This window comes from Hyla sarda, chromosome 1 (genome assembly GCF_029499605.1).
Source record: "Hyla sarda isolate aHylSar1 chromosome 1, aHylSar1.hap1, whole genome shotgun sequence".
In the NCBI taxonomy this organism is placed as follows: domain Eukaryota; kingdom Metazoa; phylum Chordata; class Amphibia; order Anura; family Hylidae; genus Hyla; species Hyla sarda.
In genome coordinates, this window is record NC_079189.1 from 8,964,203 (window position 1) to 8,992,183 (window position 27,981).

The following is a 27,981-nucleotide window of genomic DNA, read 5'->3' on the forward strand; positions in this document are numbered from 1 at the left end:
TGTCTCCCTTCTTAAACCTACTGTCTTCAACCGTTTCTCTCCCAAGCCTTTTTCTCCCACCCCTGTTGCCGGTACCTCCGATATTTTTTCTGTTAAGGAGATCTTGGCGACCAAGATCTCTTGGGGGAAAATATTTTTTCTGGTGGATTGGGAGGGTTGCGGTCCTGAGGAGAGGTCTTTGGAGCCTGATGAGAATCTATTGGACCGCAGTCTCATTCTCTCTTTTCTGGGCACCAAGAAGAGGGGGAGACGTAAGGGGGGGGGGGGGTGGTACTGTTACAGCGTGCGCACCGGTCCCCGTCCCCGGACCGGAGCGTCTGTCCCCTCGGCCTTCTGCCCCGGGAGCCCGGGTTCCCTTGTGTCGGGGACGCGGGTGCCGTGACAGCTGGCCCCCGTTCACGCGCCACGTCCCAGTTCTACTTACCTGGCTCCCTGCTCCTTGCGCCGTCCATCTCTGCCTCTGCCGGTAATTGGTGCGCTGGTTCCTCACTTCCCCTGCCTTCCCAATAAAAGGCACCTGTCCCTTCCTGCCCTTGCCAGATCTTTGTGCCCTAGTGCCTCTGAGAAAGCGTTCCTATTGTGTATATTACCTTGCCTGTTGCCGAACCCGTTGCTACCGCCTACTCGCCTGTGAACCCTTGCCGCCTGCCCTGACCTCTGCTACGTCCGATTACGCTCCTGCCTGCTCCCTGTGTACCACGCCATATCAGCTGCCTGAGAGGTTGAGTTGCTACTGGAGGACACGACTTGGTGGTTACCGCCGCAGCAAGACCATCCCGCCTTGCGGCGGGCTCTGGTGAAAACCAGTAACCACTTAGAACCGGTCCTCTGGTACAACCCGTGCCATCGCCTCTCTGGTCCAGAGGATCCACTACCAGTCCTGCCGGTACGTGAAACCTACTCTGATGCATCAGGCATTGGTGCATGGAAATCCTGGCTGATTCATCTCTGATTCATCTTTACAAAGATCAGTCTCTCCACATTTTTTGTGGACAGACAAGTTCTCCTTGGGGTGACTATGGCCCCACTAAACACCCACTCTGATGGCACACTACTGACTGGGCAGAACAGCTTTTCCAGGGCAAACTCTGCTAGTTGTGGCCACAAATCAAGTTTGGCTGCCCAGAAGTCAAGCAGATCTTCAAGGTGTGTTGGCATGGGCATGTAAAAGTGTGGCACCACCTGATGGTTTAGGTCCTGCTCCAGGTCTACCTGGTGCTGATGAGTTGCTTCACTATGCAGGTGAAGAAAGATACTCATCAGCGACTGTAGACTCAGGCTGCTGTTGATGGAGCTGGTACTGCTCCTCCCACCCAACCCCTTTGTGCAAGTGACTTGGAGGGACTCCCTGCCTCCATCTCCACTGCACACTGCCACGGGTTGTCTGAGTCCTCTGTCTGCTACTGCTCCTCCTCTCCAGATGACTAGAAAAACTGTCCATTTAATGAAACCTAAACTGTGCTCCCCTGTGCCCCTCCCCCTCCTCCTCCTCCAGTTCAGCCCCCACAGAGCTCATGTGGCCGTGAGATGTAGGCGCAACGTCTCCATTGCCCTGACCAGCCATCGTTTCCAACACGTGTTGTAGGAAATAAAGCAGTGGAATGACGTTGTTCATCCTGCAATCCTGGCGACTGACTAATAATGTGTCTTCCTTAAAGGGCCTGAGCAAACGGCAGTTGTCACGTATGAACTGCCACTGGTTGACATTAAAGTTACACAGGGGAGTCCCCCTATCTGCTTGTATCATCAAGAAATCATTGATGGCTTTTCTCTGTTCGTATAGTCGGTCCAACATATGGAGGGTGGAATTCCAACGTGTGGAAACATCGCAAATCAGACTATGTTGGGGGATACCGTTCTGACGCTGAAGCTCAAGGAGGGTGTGCTTTGCGGTGTACGAGTGGCTGAAGTGCATGCAAAGTTTCCTTTCCATTGTTAGGATGTCTTGCAAATGGGGGGGAACACTTCAGGAACTGCTTGACAACCAGATTAAACATGTGTGCCATGCAGGGCGCATGGCTCCGCCTCCATTGTCGCAGCGCAGACAAGATGTTCTTCCCGTTGTTGGTCACCATGGTTCCCATTTACATCTTTCGTGGAGTAAGCCATGCTCCAATTTCTTCATGAATTACTTTTAGCAGTTCCTCCCCTGTGTTTCTTCACCTTCTGACAACACATCTTGCATGTGGCCAGATTAACATCTTCTGGATGCTTGATGAAATACTGTTACACCACCGAGTAGCTTATTTTTCCCCCAACAGTCCACTCTGCTGCCGACATCAGGAACCCCTGATCCACTACATCCTGGGAAGGTAGGCTGCCGTGAAGCAGGTGGTCTACCCGAGGGCACATTTAGCTCCAAACTTTACACTTCTGCCACCATGCTGACTGCCAACCATGCTACCACCTTGCTGGCTCAGATGCGGCCTCATGGACAATTTGCAACTCTCTTCTCCTGATGATGATGGATGAAGCCCCTTCTGCATCTGGCTCCCAAGTGCAATCAGCTTCATCATCATCGATGTCTGCATGTCCCTGATATCCTCCTCAGGTTCCTCAACAGTGTCTGCTTCAGGACCATGAATGCTGGCAGCACTGCCACCCACGCCACTCTCCTCAACACTACTTGCCCTCCTAGCTGGTGACTGTCCTCTAGTAGATCGTCCTGAACCCACAGCATAAGATACTTCTGTGGGGGAGGGAACAGCATAGGACAGAGGCAATGGGAGGACAGGGACTGCTCCTGGGCCATGCCAACTGAGGGTTGTGTCTGAGGAACCCACCGACTGTTGACTGGGGGTGTCAGATGTCATTTGTGATGTAGTGGATGACCGAGTTAACCAATCGATGACTGCAGATGGGTTGCTGGTCGAGACATGACCGCTAGCTAATACCGGGATCTCAGGCCTCTCGCTGCGACTCCTGCTGCCACCCGCCCCTAGTCTGCTGTGACTTCTTCCTGACATACTTACACACCAGCTGAGTGCGTACATGTTACACTTATAAGAGGAGGACAATATGCTCCACTACCCTTAAAACTGTATTAGACTACAGAAACAAGGGTGTAGCTTTGGCTGGCCATTCACAGTAATTAGCCCAAATTGGTTAAACAGGAAAATATATAAAGGACACCATGTAGATGAACGTACAGTTTAAACTTACAAGAGGAGGACTAGGCACTCCACTACAAACTGTAGAAGGCTACAGAAACAAGTGGGTAGCTTTGGCTGGTCTTTCACAGTAACTAGGCACAAATTAGTATTTCAGGGGGAAAAAAAAAACGTACACCACATAGGTGTACCTACAGTTTACACTTACGAGAGCTGGACAATACGCTCTGCTTAAAACTGTATAAGGCTACAGAAACAAGGGTGTAGCTTTGGCTGGCCTTTCTCAGTAACTAGACCAAAATTAGTTTTTCAGGAAAAAAAAAACTTACACCACCTATTTGCGCACAGGTTACACTTATGAGAGGACAATAAGCTCTGCTACGCAACCTGTATTAGGCACTGTAATCAGGTGACTATGGCTTTTCATGCACACCCTAAGCACAGCAGTACAGAATCACTGTGTAGTAGAGCCCAGTACAGTACAATTAGGCACTAATAGCAGGTGTCAATGGCTTTTACTGCTCTGCCCAACTGGCCCTTTTAAGCTTTTGAGTTGCTGTACATCCCACTGCAGCAGTGGAGTTGCTGTGTATTACACCCAAAAGTGTTCCTCCCTGCAATGAAACGCTCTATCTGAAATAAAATACTGAAGTTACTGACCACAAGATAGGGCTGTGACATCACAGGGATGGCTGGCTGCTTATAGGCTGCATGCTGCATGTGCTTCAGGGTCATTCCGCCTACCCACCTTGCCGCCTTCCCAGAGTTCCTTGCCATCCTTGAAGAGAAAGAAGAGTCTGATTGTGGCATTTAGGAAGAACTGGAGAGGCAATAGTTTAGTGAAGGGAAGGCCTATAGAGTATAGAGTCACAACAGTCAAGCCAAGAATAAATTAGAGCAACAACCAGTTTTAGCTGTTTCAACTGTGAGAAAAGAGCTGATTCTGGAGATGTTTAAGAGGTGCAGGTGACAAGAAAGTGGATGGGACTAAATATAGGGAATGTAAGACAGATCCAAGTCTAGCATAACTACAAGATAGTGGGCGCGGTACCAAGGAATTATGGTAGCACCACACATCAAGATGGAAATGTCAAGTTTAAGTAGTAAGTGGAGGAAATTAAAGAAGTTCTCTTTTAAAAGATTTTGTTTTAGGTAAAGTGAAAAAACAGGACAGAACAAAGCACTAAAAACCAATGGAAAGCAGACTACTGAGGAGGAATTGGTGATCTACAATGTCAAATACCGCATAGAGATCTATGAGAAAAAATGCCATTAGATTTGGCAGTCAGAACATCATAAGTGACTTTGGTTAGAGTAGTTTCTGTGGAGTCTAGGGAGTGGAAGCCAGACTGATGTTGGTAATTTTAACGGGTCCATAACTCAATTATAAATGATAAAATATGGTCCGCAAAAAATCGGTGAATTGCAGAAAAAGATAATCCATGCAATTGACATCTGCTGCAACTATTTCTAAGATATATGAAATTCTTTTTGATGATCTGTGATTACATTAATGCTAACAAGGTAATTTTGCAATATACAGTGCCTTGCAAAAGTATTCACCCCTTGACATTTTTCATATTTTGGTACATTACAGCCTTAAATTCAATGGTTTTTTAATCTGAATTTTATGTAACATAGTAACATAGTTCATAAGGTTGAAAAAAGAAAAAGTCCATCAAGTTCAACCAATATCCCTAATGAGTGTTTACTGAGTTGATCCAGAGGAAGGCAAAAAAAACCTCATACTAGAGGTAAAAATTCCTTCCCGACTCCAAATATGGCATCAGAATATATCCCTGGATCAACGTTCTGTCCCTATAAATCTAGTATACATAACCAGTGATGTTATTACTCTCCAAAAATGCATCTAGCCCCTTTTAAACTCTTTTACAGAGTTCACCATGACCACCTTCTTTGGCAGAGAGTTCCATAGTCTCACTGCTCTTACAGTAAAGAACCCCCATCTGTGCTGGTGTAGAAACCTTCTTTCCTCAAGATGTAGAGGATGCCCCCTTGTTATAGATACAGTCCTGGATATAAATAGCTCATGAGAGAGATTTCTGTACGGTCCCCTGATATATTTATATATAGTTCTTACATCTCCCCTACGCCTTCTTTTTTCTAAACTAAATAACCCTAATTCTGATAATCTTTCTGGCTACTGTAGTCCTCCCATTCCCCGTATTACCCTGGTTGCCCTTCTTTGAACTCTCTCCAGCTCCACTATATCTTTCTTGTACACTGGTGCCCAGTACTGTACACAGTATTCTATGTGTGATCTGAATAGTGATTTGTACAGCAGTAGAATTATTTCCTTGTCGTGGGCATCTATGCCCCTATTCATGCACCCCATGATTTTATTTGCCTTGGCAGCAGCTGCCCGACACTGGTCACTAAAGCTATATTTACTGTTAACTAAGACTCCTAAGTCCTTTTCCACCTCAGTCGTCTCAAGTGTGCTCTCATTTAATCCCAGCCCGGATTTTTCTTTCCCATGGGCATTACCTTATATTTATCAGTGTTGAACATCATCTGCCACTTCTTAGCCCAAACCTTCAACCTATCCAGATCCATTTGTAACAGTGCACTGTCCTCTATAGTGTTATCTACTATACACAATGCACTGTCTTCTATGATGTTTACCGCTTTACAGAGTTTAGCATCATCTGCAAAGATTACTACTTTTCCATTCAACCCCTCTACAAGGTCATTAATGAATATATTAAATAGAGCTGGACCCAAGACGGACCCCTTTGGTACCCCACTAGTAACAGTCACCCAATCAGAATAAGTACCATTTATAACCACCCTCTGTTTCCTATCACAGAGCCAGTGTACCTACTTGCACACATTCTTCCCTAGCCCAATCCTTCTAATTTTATGCACCAATCTTTTATGTAGCACAGCATTAAATGTTTTGGAAAAATCCAGATATACGACATCCAGCAATTCCCCCTAGTCCTGTCTGGAGCTCACCTCCTCATAAAAGCTGATCAGGTTAGTTTGACAGGACCGATCCCTCATAAAGCCATGCTGATATGGAGCCATACATTTATTTTTATCAGGATACTCCAAAATAGCATCCCTTAGGAAACCCTCAAACAATTTACATACAACGGAGGTTAAACTAACATGTCTATAATTTTAAATATTGGCACCACATTTGCCATTTGCCAGTCCTGGGGAACAGTCCCTGTCACTATATAGTCCCTGAATATTGGCGATGTGCTAAACTCGAGCGCCAGGTAGACAACACACTGTTCGGCGATCCCGGTCTTTGTGACAGATTGCCCTGTCTGTCCCCCTAATAATTGAGTCACCCAGTACCTGTCTGGCCTGCCCTGCACTCTTCCTTCCCTCCTTACTGGAGCAGACACCCCCCTGGAGGTCAGAGGAAGAGTCCTGCTTTAGTACTGCTTGCTCTGAAATGGCATCCCCCTCATCTGCCAACCGGGCAAACTTGTTGCCTCTCTGACACTTTTCCCTCTACCCCATTTTCTAACTGTAACCCGCTAGCTGCCTGACTGTCCTGCACCTCCCTCCCACTATCCTCCCTACACCTCTACCCCAGAGAGTACCTCAGTGAGCAGGAGACTCCTCTCTAAGTTGTCAATTGCCAGTTGGCAGTTGCCAGTTGTTTCTCTAGCTCCAGGATCTTGGCTTTCAAATGAACAACTCGCAACCATCTTGCACAACAATATGCACCCGCAAACTGCTGCTCAAGGATTGCATACATTGCGCAAGATGTACACTGGACTGCATTTTCCAACATGGAGGCCATCTAGTTATGGTGATTTCACAAAGTAACACTCACAGCGATCCCAAATCCCTGCTTTCAAACTCCTTTTGCAACTCTCTTTCAACTGCAACACTCAGACAGAGCAAGTTCAGAACTGAGTTCCAAACTAAGATTTAAGCACCCCTAGAGGCAGAATAGAGAAAAAAGTGAAAAGGCTGCTTTAAATTCTATCAGTGATCTCTCTATGTGCAAATGTAAGTACTCACACAGGTCACTCAAACTCCACTGATTCACTCCACACAGCAGATATCTCTTGTTTTACAACTCTCTTTCAACTGCCCCTCTTCCAAAGCAACACTCAGACAGAGCTGATGGATTAGAACACAATAGTCTAAGTTGGTGAAGTGAAATGAGAAAAATATATAAATAAAACTATTGTTTTTGAAATGGTGACTCCTGATGGTCTCCTGAGAGATGTCCTCCTAGACCTGGACTAAAGCATCCGCCAACTCCTGGACAGTCTGTGGTGCAATGTGGCATTGGTGAATGGAGGGAGACATGATGTCCCAGATGTGCTCAATCAGATTCAGGTCTGGGGAATGGGTGGGCCAGTCCATAGCATCAATGCCTTCCTCTTGCAGGAACTGCTGACACACTCGAGCCACATGATGTCTATTATTGTCTTGCATTAGGAGGAACCCAGGGCCTACTGCACCAGCATATGGTCTCTGGCAAGCATATGGAGGGCTTTGCAGCCCCCAAAGAAATGCCACCCCACACAATTACTGACCCACCGCCACACCAGTCATGCTAGAGGATGTTGCAGGTAGCAGAACGTTCTCCACGGGGTCTCCAGACTCTGTCACATGTGCTCAGTATGAACCTGCTTTCTGCTGTGAAGAGCACAGAGCGCCAGTGGCTCATTTGCCAATCTTGGTGTTCTCTGGCAAATGGCAAACGTCCTGCATGGTGTGGGCTGTAAGCACAACCCCCACCTGTGGACGTTGGGCCCTCATACCACCCTCATGGAGTCTGTTTCTGACTGTTTGAGTGTACACATGCACATTTCTGGCATGCTGGAGGTCATTTTGCAGGGCTCTGGCAATGCTACACCTTCCACAAAGGTGGAGGTAGCGGAACTGCTGCTGGATTGTTGCCCTCCTATGGCCTCCTCCACATCTCCTGGTAGCGCCTCCATGCTCTGGACAATACGCTGACAGACACAGCAAACCTTCTTGCCACAGCTCGCATTGGTGTGCCATCCTGGATGAGCTGCACTACCTGAGCCACTTGTGTGGGTTGTAGACTCCGTCTCATGCTACCACTAGAGTAAAAGCACCGCCAGCATTCAAAAGTGACCAAAACATCAACCAGGAAGCATAGGAACTGAGAAGTGGTCTGTGGCCCCCACCTACAGAACCACTCCTTTATAGGGGGTGTCTTGCTAATTGCCTATAATTTCCACATGTTGTCTGTTCCATTTGCACAACAGGATGTGAAATTGTTTGTCAATCAGTGTTCCTTCCAGAGTGGACAGTGTGATTTCACAGAAGTGTCATTGACTTGGAGTTACCTATTATTATCAGGCAATCCCTGGAATGGCTAATGCCCCTAGAACAACAGAAACCATGGGTTAAGCTTGAATCAAATATTACTAAAATAGAGAACTGGAGCACTACCCTATTAAATAAATCACGCTTCCTATTACTTAATAGACCTGGAATTCCCCCAACCCTCTCAATAGCGGGAAAAGTGTGGAGTTCGAGTATTATAAACATTGACAAAATTGAGGGTACCATGGACTCCCCGATACTACTCCAATCTCTCCAGCTCTTTCTCCCTAAACTGAACATTCTACATTGGGAGGATCTGGGCATTACCGTATATACTCAAGTATAAGCCGAGTTTTTCAGCACGATTTTTCGTGCTGAAAACACCCCCCTCGGCTTATACTCGAGTGAACTCCCCCACCCACAGTGGTCTTCAACCTGCGGACCTCCAGAGGTTTCAAAACTACAACTCCCAGCAAGCCCGGGCAGCCATCGGCTGTCCGGGCTTGCTGGGAGTTGTAGTTTTGAAACCTCCGGAGGTCCGCAGGTTGAAGACCACTGCGGCCTTCAACATCATCCAGCCCCCTCTCACCCCCTTTAGTTCTGAGTACTCACCTCCGCTCGGCGCTGGTCCGGTCCTGCAGGGCTGTCCGGAGAGGAGGTGGTCCGGTGGGATAGTGGTTCCGGGCTGCTATCTTCACCGGGGAGGCCTCTTCTAAGCGCTTCGGGCCCGGCCTCAGAATAGTCACGTTGCCGTGACAACGACGCAGAGGTGCGTTCATTGCCAACGTACTTCTGCGTCATTGTCAAGGCAGCGCCTCTATTCCGGGCCGGAAGCGCGGAGAAGAGGCGCCCCCGGTGAAGATAGCAGCCCGGACCACCTCCTCACCGGACCACCTCCTCACCGGACAGCCCTGCAGGACCGGACCAGCGCCGAGCGGAGGTGAGTACTCAGAACTAAAGGGGGTGAGAGGGGGCTGGATGATGTTGAAGGCCGCAGTGGTCTTCAACCTGCGGACCTCCGGAGGTTTCAAAACTACAACTCCCAGCAAGCCCGGACAGCCGATGGCTGCCCGGGCTTGCTGGGAGTTGTAGTTTTGAAACCTCTGGAGGTCCGCAGGTTGAAGACCACTGCGGGCGAATGATGAGAAGAGGATGATGAAGGGGGGGTGTGGGGATGATGAAGGGGGGTGGGGATGATGAAGGGGGGGTGTGGGATGATTACAAGGGGATGATGAAGGGGGGATGTGTGGGATGATAAGGGGATGATGAAGGGGGGATGTGTGGGATGATAAGGGGATGATGAAGGGGGGATGTGCGGGATGATAAGGGGATGATGAAGGGGGGATGTGTGGGATGATGACAAGGGGATGATGAAGGGGGGATGTGTGGGATGATGACAAGGGGATGATGAAGGGGGGATGTGCGGGATGATAAGGGGATGATGAAGGGGGGATGTGTGGGATGATGACAAGGGGATGATGAAGGGGGGATGTGTGGGATGATAAGGGGATGATGAAGGGGGGATGTGTGGGATGATGACAAGGGGATGATGATGAGGATGTTAATGACGGGTCTGGATGATGACAGGGGGGGATGAGGTATTTCCCACCCTAGGCTTATACTCGAGTCAATAACTTTTCCTGGGATTTTGGGTTGAAATTAGGGGTCTCGGCTTATACTCGGGTCGGCTTATACTCGAGTATATACGGTAAATACATCTCTGATGTACTTAGGAACAACAAAATGCTATCATTTGATGAATTACAGTCAAACTACAAAATACCCGAATCCGATAAAAAATATTACAACATTCTACAGAAGCACTTGCAAAAATTCCCTGAATCCTATTCTACGCTCCCAAAAAGCCTCCATACTTGTTTCCTTGATCCTGTAAAGGAGAAAGAAAAGGGACTTAAAAACTTTTATTCCTATTTTAATGAAGACAAATGGTTAAACAAAAATTCGGGGATGGTACGATGGGAATCCGACTTGGGACAATCCTTCTCTGAATCTAAATGGCTGAATACATCCTTAAAGATAAAAAAAAGCAACAGTATGTGCTAATTTATGGGAACATCATTGCAAGTTTGTCAATAGATGGTACTACACACCTAAAAAATTATCTTTGATTTTTCCTCACCTGTCGCCACTATGTTGGAGGGATTGTGGGGAACAAGGCTCCCTAAAACATATCTTCCTCACTTGTCCGGCCATAGTTACCTTTGTTTCAGAAGTAAAAAGTATGATTTTGAAATTGATCCCTCATTGCTCACAACCTAAAGATGAATTACTTCTATTACTTCTGGGTCTGGAAGATCTCCCAAAAAACATACAAACTCCGATTGTACACATATGTTTGTCATATAAAATGTTACTAGCCTCCAAATGGAAATCAAAAGAGATTCCACACATTAACGAATTAATAAATACACTGCTATCTCATTATAACTATGAGCTAATATTTTTTGGTCAAAAGGGAAAAAGAGATGAATGTACAGCCTCATGGGAATCCTGGATTAAGCTTTATAAACCCCCATAGACCCTTACTATCTAAACTAAGTTATGATACAATTTAGCTTACTACACACAAAAGAGCGGTTCTTCGAGTGTATAAGACGGCTGACCCTTGTGACACCCTTGTGACACCTCGATTCTGAATTCTACCAAATACCAGACAACTGCCTGATTCAGCAATTTTGATTGATTTTGTAAAAGTTATGGAGACTCACTATTTTATTGTTTTATTGTTTTCCTTCTTATTGTTATTTTCTTGCTCTCAAATTTCAATTAAGGTCCCTTTGGACCTGATAGATCCTTTGTGAATATGCGTGACACTGTTTGGATGAACAATTATGCTCCACCAGTCAAGGTTGTTATGCATGTTCATATGTAAACTCTGACACATCTGATGTCATAATATGTTATATGTTACATTTCTTATGTTTATAAAATTCAATAAAAACATTGTGAAACTTGGAGTTACATTGTGTTGTTTAAGAGTTCCCTTAATTTTTTTTTTTTTTTGAGCAGTGTATTTACCCCCTTTATTAGGAAGTCCATAAAAAGCTCTGGTGCAACCAATTACCTTCATAAGTCACATAATTAGTGAAATGATGTCCACCTGTGTGCAGTCTAAATGTCACATGATCTGTCATTACATACACACACCTTCTTTGAAAAGCCCCAGAGGCAGCAAGAGGCATCAGTAACCAAACACTGCCAAGAAGACCAAGGAGCTCTCCAAATAAGTAAGGGACAATGTTGTTGAGAAGTAAAAGTCAGGGTTAGGTTATAAAAAAGATATTCAAATATTTGATGATCTCCAGGAGCACCATCAAATCTATCATAACCAAATGGAAAGAACATGACACAACAGCAAACCTGCCAAAAGACGGCCGCCCACCAAAACTCACGGACCAGGCAAGGAGGGCATTGATCAGAGAGGCAGCACAGAGACCTAAGGTAACCCTGGAGTAGATGCAGAGTTCCACAGCAGAGACTGGAGTATCTGTACATAGGACGACAATAAGCCGTACGCTCCATAGAGTTGGACTTTATGGCAGAGTGGCCAGAAGAAAGCCATTACTTTGATCTAAAAACATAAAGGCCTGTTTTGAGTTTGTGAAAAGGCATGTGGGAGACTTCCAAAATGTATGGAGGAAGGTGCTCTGGTCTGATGAGACTAAAATTGAACTTTTCGGCAATCAAAGATAACGCTATGTCTGGCGCAAACCCAACACATCACATTCCCAGCCAGGACTGGGAAACTGGTCAGAGTTGAGGGAAAGATGGATGGTGCTAAATACAGAGATATTCTTGAGCAAAACCTGGTACCACTATGTGCATGATTTGAGGCTAGGACGGAGGTTCACCTTCCAGCAGGACAATGACCCCAAACACACTGCTAAAGCAACACTTAAGTGGTTTAAGGAGAAACATGTAAATGTGTTGGAATGGCCTATTCAAAGCCCAGATCTCAATCCAATCGAAAATCTGTGGTCAGACTTAAAGATTGTGTTCACAAGTGCAAACCATCCAACTTGAAGGAGCTGGAACAGTTTTTCAAGGAGGAATGGGCAAAAAATCCCAGTGGTAAGATTTGGCAAGCTCATAGAGACTCATCCAAAGCGATTTGGAGCTGTTATTGCCGCAAAAGGTGGCTCTACAAAGTATTGACTTTAGGGGGTCGAATAGTTATGCACATTGACTTTTTCCGTTTTTTTTGTCCTATTTGTTGTTTGCTTCACAATAAAAAAATAAAAAAAAACATCTTCAAAGTTGTGGGTATGTACTGTAAATGAAATGATCAAAATCCTCAAATAATCCATGTTAATTCCAGGTTTTAAGGCATCAAAAAAAGTCAAAGGGGCCGAATACTTTTGCAAGGCACTGTAATAGAATAATATGCAGGCATTGTAAAAATATAAATATTTTTTGTTAAGTACCGTATTTATCAATGTATAATATGCACTGGCGTATAACACACACCCTCATTTTAGGGAAATTTGAGTAAAATAAATAAAAAAATGTGAACTAAATTACTTTGAAGCTCTGAACTTAATGCCACATCATTCCCCTGCCCCTCAGTCTGCCCCCTCCCTTGTGCCACATCATTCCCCCCCTTTATCAGCCCCTGTGCCTTATTTGCCCTGGCTACGCTCCGGCAGGCTCAGGTTGCCGATCCTCTGGGGCTGCACGGCCAGTAAAGCTTGCTGAATGACGATCCTACCGCTTCTTCTGAGTGGCGTCAGGGACGTCATCGAGGCTGCGGCCACTTTTACCTGCTGCAGCTGCAAGGAATAACGTTGTGCAGAGGAACTGGCAGGAATCGTCACTCAGCATGCTTTCAATGCTTTACTGTCTGCGCAGCCCCGGAAGACCCACAGTCTGAACCTGAGACTGCCGGAGCATGGCCAGGTGAGGTAAAATAAAATTAAAAAAGCAGGTGAGTCACTGTTTTAAAGTGGCCGCAGCCAGGCTGCTGATCTTTTAACAAGCAGCCGGGGGCTGCGGCCCCTTTAAATCAGTCACTGGCGGATTTATCGGCGTATAACATGCAGGCAGGGTTTTTACCTATCGTTTTATAATTGTTTTATTTTTGTAACTAGACATGATTTTTACTAGCCATCTTATCAATTGTTTAGCACACTCTAAAATAACCTTTCCAATGGATGTAAACTGGCTGTGCATGAAATGCCGATAAGCATTTATTGACTTCCTCCCGGCTTAATGTCAGTTTATCTATATACTAGGTGGCACTATTGCATAGCTAATTAGATTCAGTGTGCCATGGGGTTAATTTGTTTTTAAGAAGTAACTCAGGTTGTTATCAATGTGAAGCTCTTAAATTAAAAAGAACCGATAAGCTTAGACAACTTAACTATTTAATGCCAAGCATTAAGACACAGTGAGACACTGTTCCTTTGTTAAATACCAATCACTAGAATGTAACATACACATCTCACACATATTCTGTGACAGCTTTGAACATTAGGTCACAGTTTACACTTAGGATTTACTATTTTTTCCTGCCTTACAGATGCTAATGACTGTATAACACATTTAAAGCGTACCTGTCATGATCTTGATAAATGTCATAATCCTCCCCGTTCACTGCCCCATCATGATAAACCACCCCCTGCCTTAATTTTTGTTATTTTTTACTTTTCTACCTTTATATTGTTCTGTATATTCTTCTCAGTCTTAGTCAGGTTCACAAACTGGGGAGAGGTGTTACTGAGCAGGCGTGACATAGTTACATAGTTAGTACGGTCGAAAAAAGACATATGTCCATCAAGTTCAACCAGGGAATTAAGGGGTAGGGGTGTGGCGCGATATTGGGGAAGGGATGAGATTTTATATTTCTTCATAAGCATTAATCTTATTTTGTTCCAGGAATGTATCTAATCCTGTTTTAAAGCTGTTAATTGTTCCTGCTGTGACCAGTTCCTGAGGTAGACCGTTCCATAAATTCACAGTCCTCACGGTAAAGAAGGCGTGTCGCCCCTTGAGACTAAACTTTTTTTTCTCCAGACGGAGGGAGTGCCCCCTCGTCCTTTGGGGGGGTTTAACCTGGAACAGTTTTTCTCCATATTTTTTGTATGGGCCATTAATATACTTATATACGTTTATCATATCCCCCCTTAAACGTCTCTTCTCAAGACTAAACAATTGTAACTCCTTTAATCGCTCCTCATAGCTAAGATGTTCCATGCCCCATATTAGTTTAGTCGCGCGTCTCTGCACCCTTTCCAACTCCGCAGTGTCCCTTTTATGGACAGGTGACCAAAACTGAACAGCATATTCCAGGTGAGGCCGTACCAATGCTTTATAAAGGGGGAGTATTATGTCCCTGTCCCTTGAGTCCATGCCTCTTTTGATACATGACAATATCCTGCCGGCTTTGGAAGCAGCAGCCTGACATTGCATGCTATTCTGTAGTCTGTGATCTACAAGTACACCCAGATCCTTCTCTACCAGTGACTCTGCCAGTTTAATCCCCCCTAAGACATACGATGCATGCAGGTTATTAGTACCCAGATGCATAACTTTACATTTATCCACATTGAACCTCATTTGCCAAGTGGATGCCCAGACACTTAGTCTATCCAAGTCATCTTGTAACTTATGCACATCCTCTATAGACTGTACCGTGCTACAAAGCTTGGTGTCATCTGCAAAGATAGAAACAGAGCTGTTAATACCATCCTCTATATCATTGATAAATAAATTAAACAACAGCGGTCCCAGTACTGAACCTTGGGGTACACCACTAATAACCGGGGACCAATCAGAGTACGAATCATTGACCACCACTCTCTGGGTACGATCCATGAGCCAGTGTTCAATCCAGTTACAAACTAAAATTTCCAAACCCAAAGACCTTAACTTACCTGTCAGACGTCTATGAGGGACAGTATCAAATGCTTTAGCAAAATCCAGAAACACTATATCCACAGCCATTCCTCTGTCAAGGCTTCTACTCACCTCTTCATAAAAGCAAATTAGATTGGTTTGACAACTTCTATCCTTAGTAAACCCATGCTGGCTATCACTTATAATACAATTATCCCCTATGTATTCCTGTATGTAATCCCTTATAAGTCCTTCAAACAATTTACCCACAATGCACGTTAAACTTACCGGTCTATAGTTTCCTGGGGAAGACCTAGAGCCCTTTTTGAAGATTGGCACCACATTCGCCTTGCGCCAGTCCCTTGGCACAATACCAGACACCAGAGAATCTCTAAATATCATGAACAGGGGTACAGATATTACTGAACTTACCTCTCTAAGAACTCTTGGGTGTAGTCCATCCGGTCCTGGGGATTTGCTTACATTTATATCACTTAACTTACCTTGTACCAACTCTACATTAAGCCAGTTCAGTACATTACATGATGTGTTACCAGCACTGACCTGGCCAATGTCAGCTCCTTCTTCCATAGTGTATACAGAACTAAAGAACCCATTCAGTAGCTCCGCCTTCTCTTGATCGCCTGTGACAACCTCCCCATTATCATTATTAAGGGGTCCTACATGCTCTGTCCTTGGTTTTTTTGCATTTATATATCTAAAAAAATATTTAGGATTAGTTTTGCTTTCTTTGGCCACCTGTCTCTCATTTTGAATTTTTGCTGTTTTTATTACATTTTTACAGATTTTATTAAGCTCCTTGTACTGTTTAAATGTTATCGCTGACCCATCAGATTTGTATTTTTTGAAGGCTATTTTTTTGCTGTTTATTGCTCTTTTAACATCATGTGTCAGCCATGTAGGATTTAGTTTCAATCGTTTATATTTGTTCCCCTTTGGTATATATTTAGCTGTATAGTTATTTAGAGTTAATTTAAAGATGTCCCATTTACCTTCTGTATCAGTATTTGAGAACACCTCCCCCCAGTCTATGTCCTGTAGTGCAGCCCTCAGCCCAGGGAAATTTGCCTTTTTAAAGTTATATGTTTTTGCCTTCCCCGCCTGTCTTTGTTTTCTACATTTTAAGTCAAAAGTAACTATATTGTGGTCGCTATTACCAAGGTTTTCCCGCACAGTTACATTACCAACCAGCTCTGCGTTGTTGGAAATGATCAGATCCAACAAGGCATCACTTCTTGTTGGGTCCTCCACAAACTGGCCCATAAAATTATCCTGCAATAAATTTAGGAATTGTCGCCCCTTTGTAGTTTTAGCCAACCCCGGACCCCAATCTATATCTGGATAGTTAAAATCTCCCATTATTACCACTGTACCTGCCCGGGCGGCCCTCTCTATTTGTTTATGAAGCCGAACTTCTATCTCTTCAGTGATATTAGGGGGTCTGTAGATTACCCCAAATATTATTTTTTCAGTATTTCCCTCCTTTTGTAATTCTACCCACAATGATTCCACATCCTCAGAATCATCACACACTATGGCATCGTTCACACTGACTTTCATACCACTTCTTACATACAGACAGACTCCACCACCTTTTCTGTTCATTCTATCCTTGCGAAACAATGTAAACCCCTGCAGATTGACAGCCCAGTCATGCGAGGAGTCCAGCCATGTCTCAGTGACCCCAACTATATCAATATGTTCCTCCAGTATCAAGGCCTCAAGCTCCCCCATTTTATTTGCTAGGCTTCTGGCATTTGTGAACATACACTTTACATTTCCATCCTTTATGTTATTGGGGTTAATGGGATTCAAGGGTGTAAGTTTTATTTTCCTATGAAGCCTATTCCTATTAACTATTCTAACCCCTCCCTCCGCTCCACCCCCAGGTACATTTATGATTCCCACCTCTCTATCTACACTATCTTCCCCCTCTTTGCTGTAGGTTCCCTCCCCCCAAGTCCCTAGTTTAAACACTCCTCCACCCTTCTAGCCATCTTCTCCCCAAGCAAAGCTGCACCCTCCCCATTGAGGTGCAGCCCGTCCCTACGGTAGAGCCGGTAACCGACAGCGAAGTCAGCCCAGTTCTCCATGAACCCAAACCCTTCCTTCCTACACCAGCTTCTGAGCCACTTGTTTACCTCCCTGATCTCCCGCTGCCTCTCTGGTGCGGCTCGTGGTACTGGTAGTATTTCAGAAAAGACTACCTTGGAGGTCCTTGCCTTAAGCTTGCGGCCTAAGTCCCTGAAATCATTTTTAAGGACACTCCACCTACCTCTTACTTTGTCATTGGTGCCAATATGTACCATGACTGCTGGGTCCTCTCCAGCCCCGCCCAACAACCTGTCAACCCGATCCGCGATGTGCCGAACTCGTGCGCCAGGCAGACAGCACACTGTTCGGCGATCCCGGTCTTTGTGACAGATTGCCCTGTCTGTCCCCCTAATAATTGAGTCCCCCACCACTAGTACCTGTCTGGCCTGCCCTGTACTCCTCCCTCCCTCCTTACTGGAGCAGACACCCCCCTGGCGGTCAGAGGCGGTATCCTGCTGCAGTTCTGCTAGCTCTGTAATGGCATCCCCCTCATCTGCCAAGCGGGCAAACTTGTTGGGGTGTGCCAGTTCAGGACTAGCCTCCCTGACACTTTTTCCCCTACCCCTCTTTCTAACTGTAACCCAGCTAACTGCCTGACTGTCCTGCAACTCCGTCCCCCTGTCCTCCCCCACCTCTATTCCCGAGAGTGCCTGCTCAGTGAGCAGGAGACTCCTCTCCATGTTGTTAATGCTTCTCATTGTTGCCAGTCGCCCCTCTAGATGCAGGATCTGGGCTTCCAAACGGACAACTAGCACACATCTCGCACAACAATATGCACCCTCAAACTGTTGTTCAAGGATTGCATACATTGAACAGGATGTACATTGGACTGCATTTTCCAACATGGAGGCCATCTAATTATGGGGATTTCACAAATGTATAGGAAAAAACAGACAGTCAAAATGACACTTAAAATTTTTTGTAGACCTTGTGGGTTCAAAAATTAAAACTCACAGCGATCTCAACCTCCTGCTTTCAAACTCCAGTTTTTGAAACTCCTCTTTCACGCCCCCTCTTACACAGCAACACTCAAAAAGAGCAAGCTCTCAATAAGAGTCCCAAGCTAAGATTTATACACCTGTGCCCAATCTACTCCTCCTCCCCCTAGAGGTGGAACAGAGAAAAAAAAAAAAAATGAAAAAGGGTGTTTAAACTCTAACAGTTATCCCACTATGTGCAAAAGAGAAAAACTTACCCAAAATAAGAATGTGGGCTATAGGCAGTCGCACCCACTCCACAGATTCACTCCGCACAACAGATAATCACAGTTTTTGAAACTCCTCTTTCACGCCCCCTCTTACACAGCAACACTCAAAAAGAGCAAGCGAAAATGAACCATCTCTCACCTTCATGGGTTCCCACGGAGCGCCACTACAGCTGATCAGTCCTCCGGCAATCCTCTTCATACTTGCGTGTGTAACGAAGCGTCACATGGCGCTCAGCCTATCGCTGGCAGCCGCGATGTTCTGCCTCGGCCGGCGATAGGCTGAGCGCCATGTGACACTTCGTTGAAGTATGAAGAGGATGGACCGGAGGACCGATCAGCTGTAGTGGCGCTCTGCAGGAACCCAGGAAGGTGAGAGATGGTTCATTTTTTTTTGCAGCCCGGGCAGGACAGAGCAGGAATACTCTGCACCAGAGTACTCCTTTAAATTGCCACTGTAGAGAAAAATTGTCTCAGTCATAGATTCGGAGGAAACGTGTCTCTGGTGAAATTGTTTTTTTGGTCCTCTAACTCAAAGTGATGGCCTCCTTGCTTTTCCAGTACTTTGCATCTCGGATTTGTGATGGTGCTTTGGCATCATGTCTTCAGGTCAGTGATCCCGATACTTGTTCCTCCTGGACACATCTTGGAGTTAGCTGGGTTGACTCTGACTTAACATCTCTTCTCGGTTAGCTCAGTTCCCAGGCTCACTGTACTGGATAAAAAGATACTAGGATTCTCCCCTCTGTCCTTTCATCAACACATGATCCCATCTTGGCCTTCATCTAGGCTTAAAAAAACAACAAGACAGTATGAGTAACAATGCACGTAAACTTTAGCACACATACACCTGTCTAAGGTCTTATGACTTATTCCATATACCCTGTTCCCCCGAATAAGACATACCCATGAAATAAGCCATAGCAGAATTTCTAAACATTGGTGTAATATAAGCCTTACCCCGAAAATAAGACCTAGTTATAAGCATGGATAAGCGTACCGGCGTGTAGCAGTAAAGAAGACGGGCAGCCCTTCTCATCTGCCACATCGTGACAGTTGCTATCTCGGAGGTGACCGGAGAGGTGACAGCAGCCCCATCGACAAGGTCAGCTCCCCCTGTCAGTTCCTGGTCTTTCTGTTCATGCTTCCAGCGGCGGCATAGGGAGACAGTGAAAGTAAAAAGTCTCCTCAGTGAAGTGAGGAACAGAAAGCTCCTCTTTGTGGGTCCTCAGGGGAAACAATAAAGCTGTGGCTGATGTTTTACTCAGCACTGTGGGTCTCTCTCACCCAGCACCCACCAGCAACAGTCTGTGGGTCTCTGTATTGTTGTACCATACTTAATAAAAATAAGACATCCCCTGTAAATAAGCCATAGTGTGTCTTCTTGAGGAAAAACAAATATAAGACAGTGTCTTATTTTTGGGGAAACACAGTACTAGCTAAGAGTGTGATAGAGGATACTTTTGTTTCTTACAGGGTAAAATACTACTGCTTAAACTACAGGATAATCATAAATTGATCATACTATTCTTCCTGTACTAAGCTAAGGTTGCCTTAGGTTTTATGTCTGTTAATGATAATAATCAATATTGGAGACAATCTGTAATAGAGTACATATCTTTAATAAAACACATGACAAAAATTAGTCAGAAATGAGAGACATAAGACAATATGAACTCACAGATGAATATACAATTGAAATCCGAAAATATATATTAGGTATAGTTAACAACACAAACCTCCTCCCCCTGGGGAATTAAATGTCTGCAATAATCACAGATCGTGTGCTAGAATCAGGAACCTGCAAGAAAACATGATTACACTAGTACTGTGGTAAATAGCTTGTTTAACCTCTTAAGGACCAGGAACGTACTGGTATGTCCTGGGTCCTTTCCCTTTCTATAAGCGCGTGGCACTCATCGCGGTGCCGCGTGCTATTAAAGGAGTACTCCGATGCTCGTTTTTTTAAGGGCAAACTAAGCCTAAAACAAAGTTATATAACATTGTAAATTACTTACCTTATCCTTATGGCTCTTTTCCTGGTCTTCTCCCGCATTTCTTCTCCGACCGGAAGCTGGCTCCTTTTTCTTCAATCCATGACGCTCGACCGCTGCTTCTTAGGCACCCCAGCCATCTTAGCCCGGTGACTCATTGCTCCCATGAGTCGCTGCGGGCTCTGCCGGCCTCCCAGTCCCGCGTCGGCCACTCCCCATCTCAGTAATATATTAATATATTCTCAGAGCTGAGCTGCCATAGGCTCAGCTCTGCAAACGCCTATCTCTGCGCTGCCTTCCAATCAGCGCTTACGTTCTGCGCATGCGCAATCCTCCCTTTAGGCAGGAGCTGGCCGGATGTCAGGAGTGGGCATGCTGGGAGATGTCGTTTTTAGCAGAAACTTCGGGCGGCCATAAGAGGAGAACGGCTGGGCCATTAAAGATGATTGAGGGGTCATTGAAAAGGTAAGTTAATGGGCTACATTGTGTCATGGGCTAAACATTTTTTGGGTGGTGCATCAGAGTACTCCTTTAACCCTTTAGATGCGGCATTCAAAGTTGAACGCCACGTCTAAAGGGAAAGTAAACCAATGCCTGTTAGCTCAGGGAGCTGTTTGGGATCGCCGTAGTGAAATTGCGGCATCCCAAACAGATGTAGGACAGCAGGAGGGTCCCTTACCTTGCCTCCTGCTGTATGATCACCGAATGACTGCTCAGTGCCTGAGATCCAGGCACGAGCAGTCAAGCGGCAGAATCATTGATCAATGGTTTCCTATGAGAAACCATTGATCAATTTATATATATAAAAAAAAAAAATATATATATATATATATATATATATACATCATTGATATGAACACCAGCTAGATATGAATATATAAAGATGATTTATTAAGCATTATAAGCTTATGTTATTACATACAGTGGACTACAAGTCAGAAGTTAGCAACTATAGGTGAAATTTATCAAGACCTGTGCAGAGGAAAATTGTTAAACAGTTGTCCATAACAACCAATCAAATTGCTTCTTTTATTTTTCGGACGCCTTTTTAAAAAATAAAGAAGAGATCTGATTAATTGTTAAGGGCAACTGGTCAACTTTTCCTCTGCACAGGTTCTGATGAATCTCTTCTATGTCACAATATAACAGTAACAAAGCTAGTTTAGATATCATACAGAAAGAAGGTATATTACTCTGAAAGAGAGAACCTCATGATCACATGATATCAAAACACAACAGCAACATCTAATTTCTAGACATAAACGATGAAAGTGATATATTAACACTCTGCCCACTTCTAATTAACACATATTACATGACTCTGGGTAAAAACTGTATAACAATTAGCTTCTGAAAGCAATAACTCAGTGATTTTGTATAGAGAAGGATCACAGGTTCCTCTGCAGCAGAATATGAGATCCTTCATCCTAAGACTACAATCTCAATGTGGACATAATAATTTATTAGTTTATTCACCTGACTAAATGTTATAATTTCATCCACATGATCATGAGAAATCTAACTTCTATACCCGAGAAAGCTGGGTCCATCTATGGGTAGCCATTGTCTTGTCACCATGTGAGCATCTTAGATAAGGCCTGGTTGGATTGTGGAAGCTCTCTAGGGGTGTATAGGAGTCCTGGAGAGTGTATAACTTCTTCCTATAACGGACTACATCTGAGATCACTTATTTTACCATAAAATTTACGGCGCAACCGAAAAAATATTATTTATGTGGGAAAACCAGTGGAGAGGGAGAAGGTAAAAAATGTATATAAGTGACTGGTGACAGCAGGGGAGAGAGACTGGATAACATAAGAGGGAATAGGGTCACTAAGATTAGTAGTGAGGAAAGGCAAGGAAAGAGCCTGGAGACTTCATCCTCATTTACTCAAAAATTAAGAGGTATGAAGACAAAGTGTGGGAGTGAATTGAATCAACACCACTAGAAGAGTGAGAGGGGAGTGGGATGGATGTCACCTACTTTAGTTTATAATAAGTAGCTAGGTCTTAAGCACAGAGGTTGGTGATCGGCGTCTTCACTTTAAGGCTAAGGAGAGGGTTGAAATTGTTGAAGAGTCATTTTTGGGTTTTTAGACAGTAAAAAGGTGAGGGAGATGATGTAGTTTTGTTTGGAAAGGTAAAATGCTGAAAAATAACCTCTTAAGGACGCAGGGTGTACCTGTACGCCCTGCGCCCGGTCCTGGTGTTTAAACGGGGTCACGCGGTGACTCCGCATCACACCGGATCGGTCCCGGCTGCTATTTATAGCCGGAACCCTGGGCTAATAACGATCGGTGCCGTGCGCTAGTAACCCTTCAGATGCGGCGATCAAAGTTGATCGTCAAGCTGAAAATTAAAGTAAACGCTTCCCGGCAGCTCAGTTGGGCTGATCTGGACTATAGCGATAAAATCGCGATATCCCGGTCAGCTAGGATGGGAGCGGAGGTCCCCTTACCTTCCTCTGTCGCGTCCGATCTGGGTTTGATTGCTCGAAGCCTGAGCTACAGGCTTGAGCAATCGAGCCCCTATCTCACTGATCCATGCAAAGCTGCGGCTTTGCAGGGATCAGTATAAGAGATCAGTGCGTGCAGTGTTATAGGTCCCTATGGGAGCTATAACACTGCAAAAAAAAAGTGGAAAAAAAAAGAAGTTAACAAAGGACAAAGGTCATTTAACCCCTTCCCTAATAAAAGTTATAATCACTTTTCCCATAAAAACAAACAAACTGTGTAAATAAAAATAAACATATGTGGTATCGCCGCGTATGTGAATGTCCGAACTATAAAAATATATCATTAATTAAACCACACGGTCAATGGCGTACGTGCAAAAAAAATCAAAAGTCCAAAATAGCATATTTTTGGTTACTTTTTATACAATAAAAAAATGAATTAAAAGCGATCAAAAAGTCCAATCAATGCAAAAATGGTGCCGATACACGGCACAAAAATTAACCCCCATACCGGCCCGTATGCGGAAAAATAAAAACAGTTATAGGGGTCAGAAGATGACAATTTTAAACATATAAATTTTCCTGCATGTAGTTATTATTTTTTCCCAATATCCAACCTATATAAGTAGGGTTTCATTTTAGCCGTATGTACCTACAGAATAAAGATAAGGTGTTACTTTTACCGAAAAATGCACTGTGTAGAAATGGAAGCCCCCAAAAGTTACAAAATGACATTTTTTCTTCAATTTTGTCGCACAATGAATTTTTTTTCTGTTTCGCCGTAAATTTTTGGAAAAAAATGACTAATGTCACTGCAAAGTAGAATTGGTGTCGCAAAAAATAAGCCATTATATGGAATTTTATGTGCAAAATTGAAAGCATTATGATTTTTAGAAGGTGATGAGGAAAAAATGAAACTGCAAAAACGGAATAACGCTGAGTCCTTAAGGGGATAGTATTGGTGCATGATTTTATAGAGTAGGAAGTCCACTGATGAGGTCGTTTTGCTCCACAGACGTTCTGCACATCTAAAACACTGCTGCCGTTAGTATCTGGAGTTTTGGATTGTAGGGTATACTGCCTCAACTAGGGTTGTCTTGAGGGGGTTTGGCTGCCTGATTATCACAGAAGGGGGAGGATATTGGGGGCGATAAAACCTGTATATGTATCTATTATTGGCGTATTTACAGGTTTCTGAAAGTGTATGAGGTTGGAGTGTCCAAAAGGGAATTTTAAATTTTAATAGAGAAGAAAATATTGTGGTCAGAGAGCAGCAAAAAGAGAATTAGTAAAGTTAAGGATAGAGGAAAGTTTAGGAAAGACCAGGTACAGTAAGTTTCCATTCTTGTGAGTCACTGTAAGCAGTGACAGTCCAAGGGAGGAGGTTAACTATAGAGGCTGATGGAGATTGTGGTGTGGTCTAATATATATAGCTATTTTGGAATGAGCTAATGTTTTTATGTGTATGTGTACTCCTTTGTTATTTGTTTGCTTTAAATCACTTGTATAAACACTAATAACCAGAACCTACTGAAGTGCCTAGTGTACAAAATGTGCTGTTCTTTGAAAATGTACTTGAGTTTAAAATAAACTTTTCATGTGTCCGAGGGACATTTTATCAGCACTTTACCAGCAAGGAAACATTGTCAAGAAAAATGCTGAAGTAAAACACTGAAATGGAACAGCATACACATAAAAATCTTCAACGGATGCAAGGGACTTTATTTCTAAGACAAGGTGCAAAAGGTGGAACTGCCTATTAAAAGTGGTACCCACCAGAGATAGGGTGAGGAGTGATTTCCAATGTGTGTGCTGGGCTTAAAAAGGGGTACTCCCATGGAAAACTTTCATTTTTAAATCAACTGGTGCCAGAAAGTTTAAACAGATTTGTAAATCACTTCTATTAAAAAATCTTAATCCTTCCAGTACTTATTAGGGGCTGTATACTAAAGAGAAATCCTAAAAAGAAATGCATTTCCTCTGATGTCATGAATGGCAGGTAACCCAGTAGCTGCGTCTGAGGAGAGACAATGCACGCTGACAGAAATGAACCATCAGTGTCACACTGGACACTATCATCATTAACAAAATCAATGGCAGCAAAAAAAGTACAAATAACGGAACCAATATCTTAAATACCTACATCTAAGTCCCAAGCAAGTATAATGTTTGGTAAAGACCTAATGGTAAGGTCAAAATGTTGCATCTCTATATTTAATGGGTGAATAAAATCATTTTACTTTTATTGGATACCCTATCTGGAATGCCATCTTCCATCTTGCGTTCCTTTGTTCAGATTACAAGCCTTGGTCAGACTTTTAGGACTGGCACCAACATAGTTACATAGTTAGTATGGTTGAAAAAAGACATACGTCCATCAAGTCCAACCAGGGAATTGAAGTGAAGGGTGTAAGGGGATAAGGGAAAGGGGTACACCACTAATTACCGGGGACCAATCAGAGTACGAATCATTGACCACCACTCTCTGGGTACGATCCATGAGCCAGTGTTCAATCCAGTTACAAACTAAAGTTTCCAAGCCCAAGGACCTTAACTTACCTGTCAGACGTCTGTGAGGGACAGTATCAAATGCTTTAGCAAAATCCAGAAACACTATATCCACAGCCATTCCTCTATATACACAGCCCCCCTCTATATACACAGCCCCCCTCTATATACACAGCCATTCCTCTGTCAAGGCTTCTACTCACCTCTTCATAAAAGCAAATTAGATTGGTTTGACAACTTCTATCCTTAGTAAACCCATGCTGGCTATCACTTATAATACAATTATCCCCTATGTATTCCTGTATGTAATCCCTTATAAGTCCTTCAAACAATTTACCCACAATGCACGTTAGACTTACCGGTCTATAATTGCCTGGTGAAGACCTAGAGCCCTTCTTGAAGATTGGTACCACATTAGCCTTGCGCCAGTCCCTTGGCACAATTCCAGACACCAGTGAATCTCTAAATATCATGAACAAGGGTACACATATTGCTGAACTTACCTCTCTAAGAACTCTTGGGTGTAGTCCATCCGGCCCTGGAGATTTGCTTACATTTATATCACTTAACTTACCTTGTACCATCTCTACATTAAGCCAGTTCAGTACATTACATGATGTGTTACCAGCACTGACCTGGCCAATGTCAGCTCCTTTTTCCATAGTGTATACAGAACTAAAGAACCCATTCAGTAGCTCCGCCTTCTCTTGATCGCCCGTGACAACCTCCCCATTATTATTATTAATGGGTCCTACATGCTCTGTCCTTGGTTTTTTTGTATTTATATATCTAAAAAATATTTAGGATTGGTTTTGCTTTCTTCGGCCACCTGTCTCTCATTTTGAATATTTGCTGTTTTTATTACATTTTTACAGATTTTATTAAGCTCTTTGTACTGTTTAAATGTTTTAGCTGACCCATCAGATTTGAATTTTTTGAAGGCTATTTTTTTGTTGTTTATTGCTTTTTTAACATCATTTGTCAGCCATGTAGGATTTAGTTTTAATCGTTTATATTTGTCCCCTTTGGTATATATTTAGCTCATAGGCGTGCACAGCCTATTGCATTAGGGTGTGCACCCTAAAGCACAAACTCACTCTGCGCACGCGTGTGTGTGTGTGTGTATACATATATATACACACACACTCCTGCTTGCATAGTGTAGGAGGATTGGATCCAGGGCCAGTTTTAGGCTTAGTGTGGCCCTGGGCAAAATCAGTGGGGTCCCAAATGTCGTAATAGTGCACTAATCAGATTAGCACATTTTTGGTCACTTCAAATACCATAAAAAATATCTAAAAAGCAAAAAAAAATAAAAAAAATGGTACCGATAAAAACTACAAATCACAGCGCTAAAAATTACCCTCATACATCCCCATATACAGAAAAATAAAGTGCTATAGAGATCAGAATAGTACAATTTTATGTTTTTGTATTCACATTAGGTTGGCAGCATAGTTCCCCCACATTAGGTTGGCAGCATAGTTCCCCCACATTAGGTTGGCAGTATAAATCTCCCACATTAGGATGGAAATATATTTCCCCCACATTAGGTTGGCAGTATAGTTCCCCCACATTAGGTGCAGTATAGTTCCCCCACATTAGGTTAGTAGTACAGTTCATCCACATTAGGTTGGCAGTATAGTTCCCCCACATTAGGTTGGCAGTATAGTTCCCCCACATTAGGTTGGCAGTATAGTTCCCCCACATTAGGTTGGCAGTATAGTTCCCCCACATTAGGTTAGTAGTACAGTTACCCCACATTAGGTGCAGTACAGTTCCCCCACATTAGGTGCAGTACAGTTCCCCCACATTAGGTGCAGTACAGTTCCCCCACATTAGGTGCAGTATAGTTCCCCCACATTAGGTGCAGTATAGTTCCCCCACATTAGGTGCAGTATAGTTCCCCCACATTAGGTGCAGTATAGTTCCCCCACATTAGGTGCAGTATAGTTCCCCCACATTAGGTGCAGTATAGTTCCCCCACATTAGGTGCAGTATAGTTCCCCCACATTAGGTGCAGTATAGTTCCCCCACATTAGGTGCAGTACAGTTCCCCCACATTAGATGCAATATAGTTCCCCCACATTAGGTGCAGTATAGTTCCCCACATTAGGTGCAGTATAGTTCCCCCACATTAGGTTGGCAGTATAGTTCCTCCACATTAGGTTGGCAGTATAGTTCCTCCACATTAGGTTGGCAGTATAGTTCCCCCACATTAGGTACAGTACAGTTCCTCCACATTAGGTGCAGTACAGTTCCCCCACATTAGGTGCAGTACAGTTCCCCCACATTAGGTGCAGTACAGTTCCCCCACATTAGGTGCAGTACAGTTCCCCCACATTAGGTGCAGTACAGTTCCCCCACATTAGGTGCAGTATAGTTCCCCCACATTAGGTGCAGTATAGTTATAATTGTAGGGAGGAGGACAAGTCTAGAATTTAC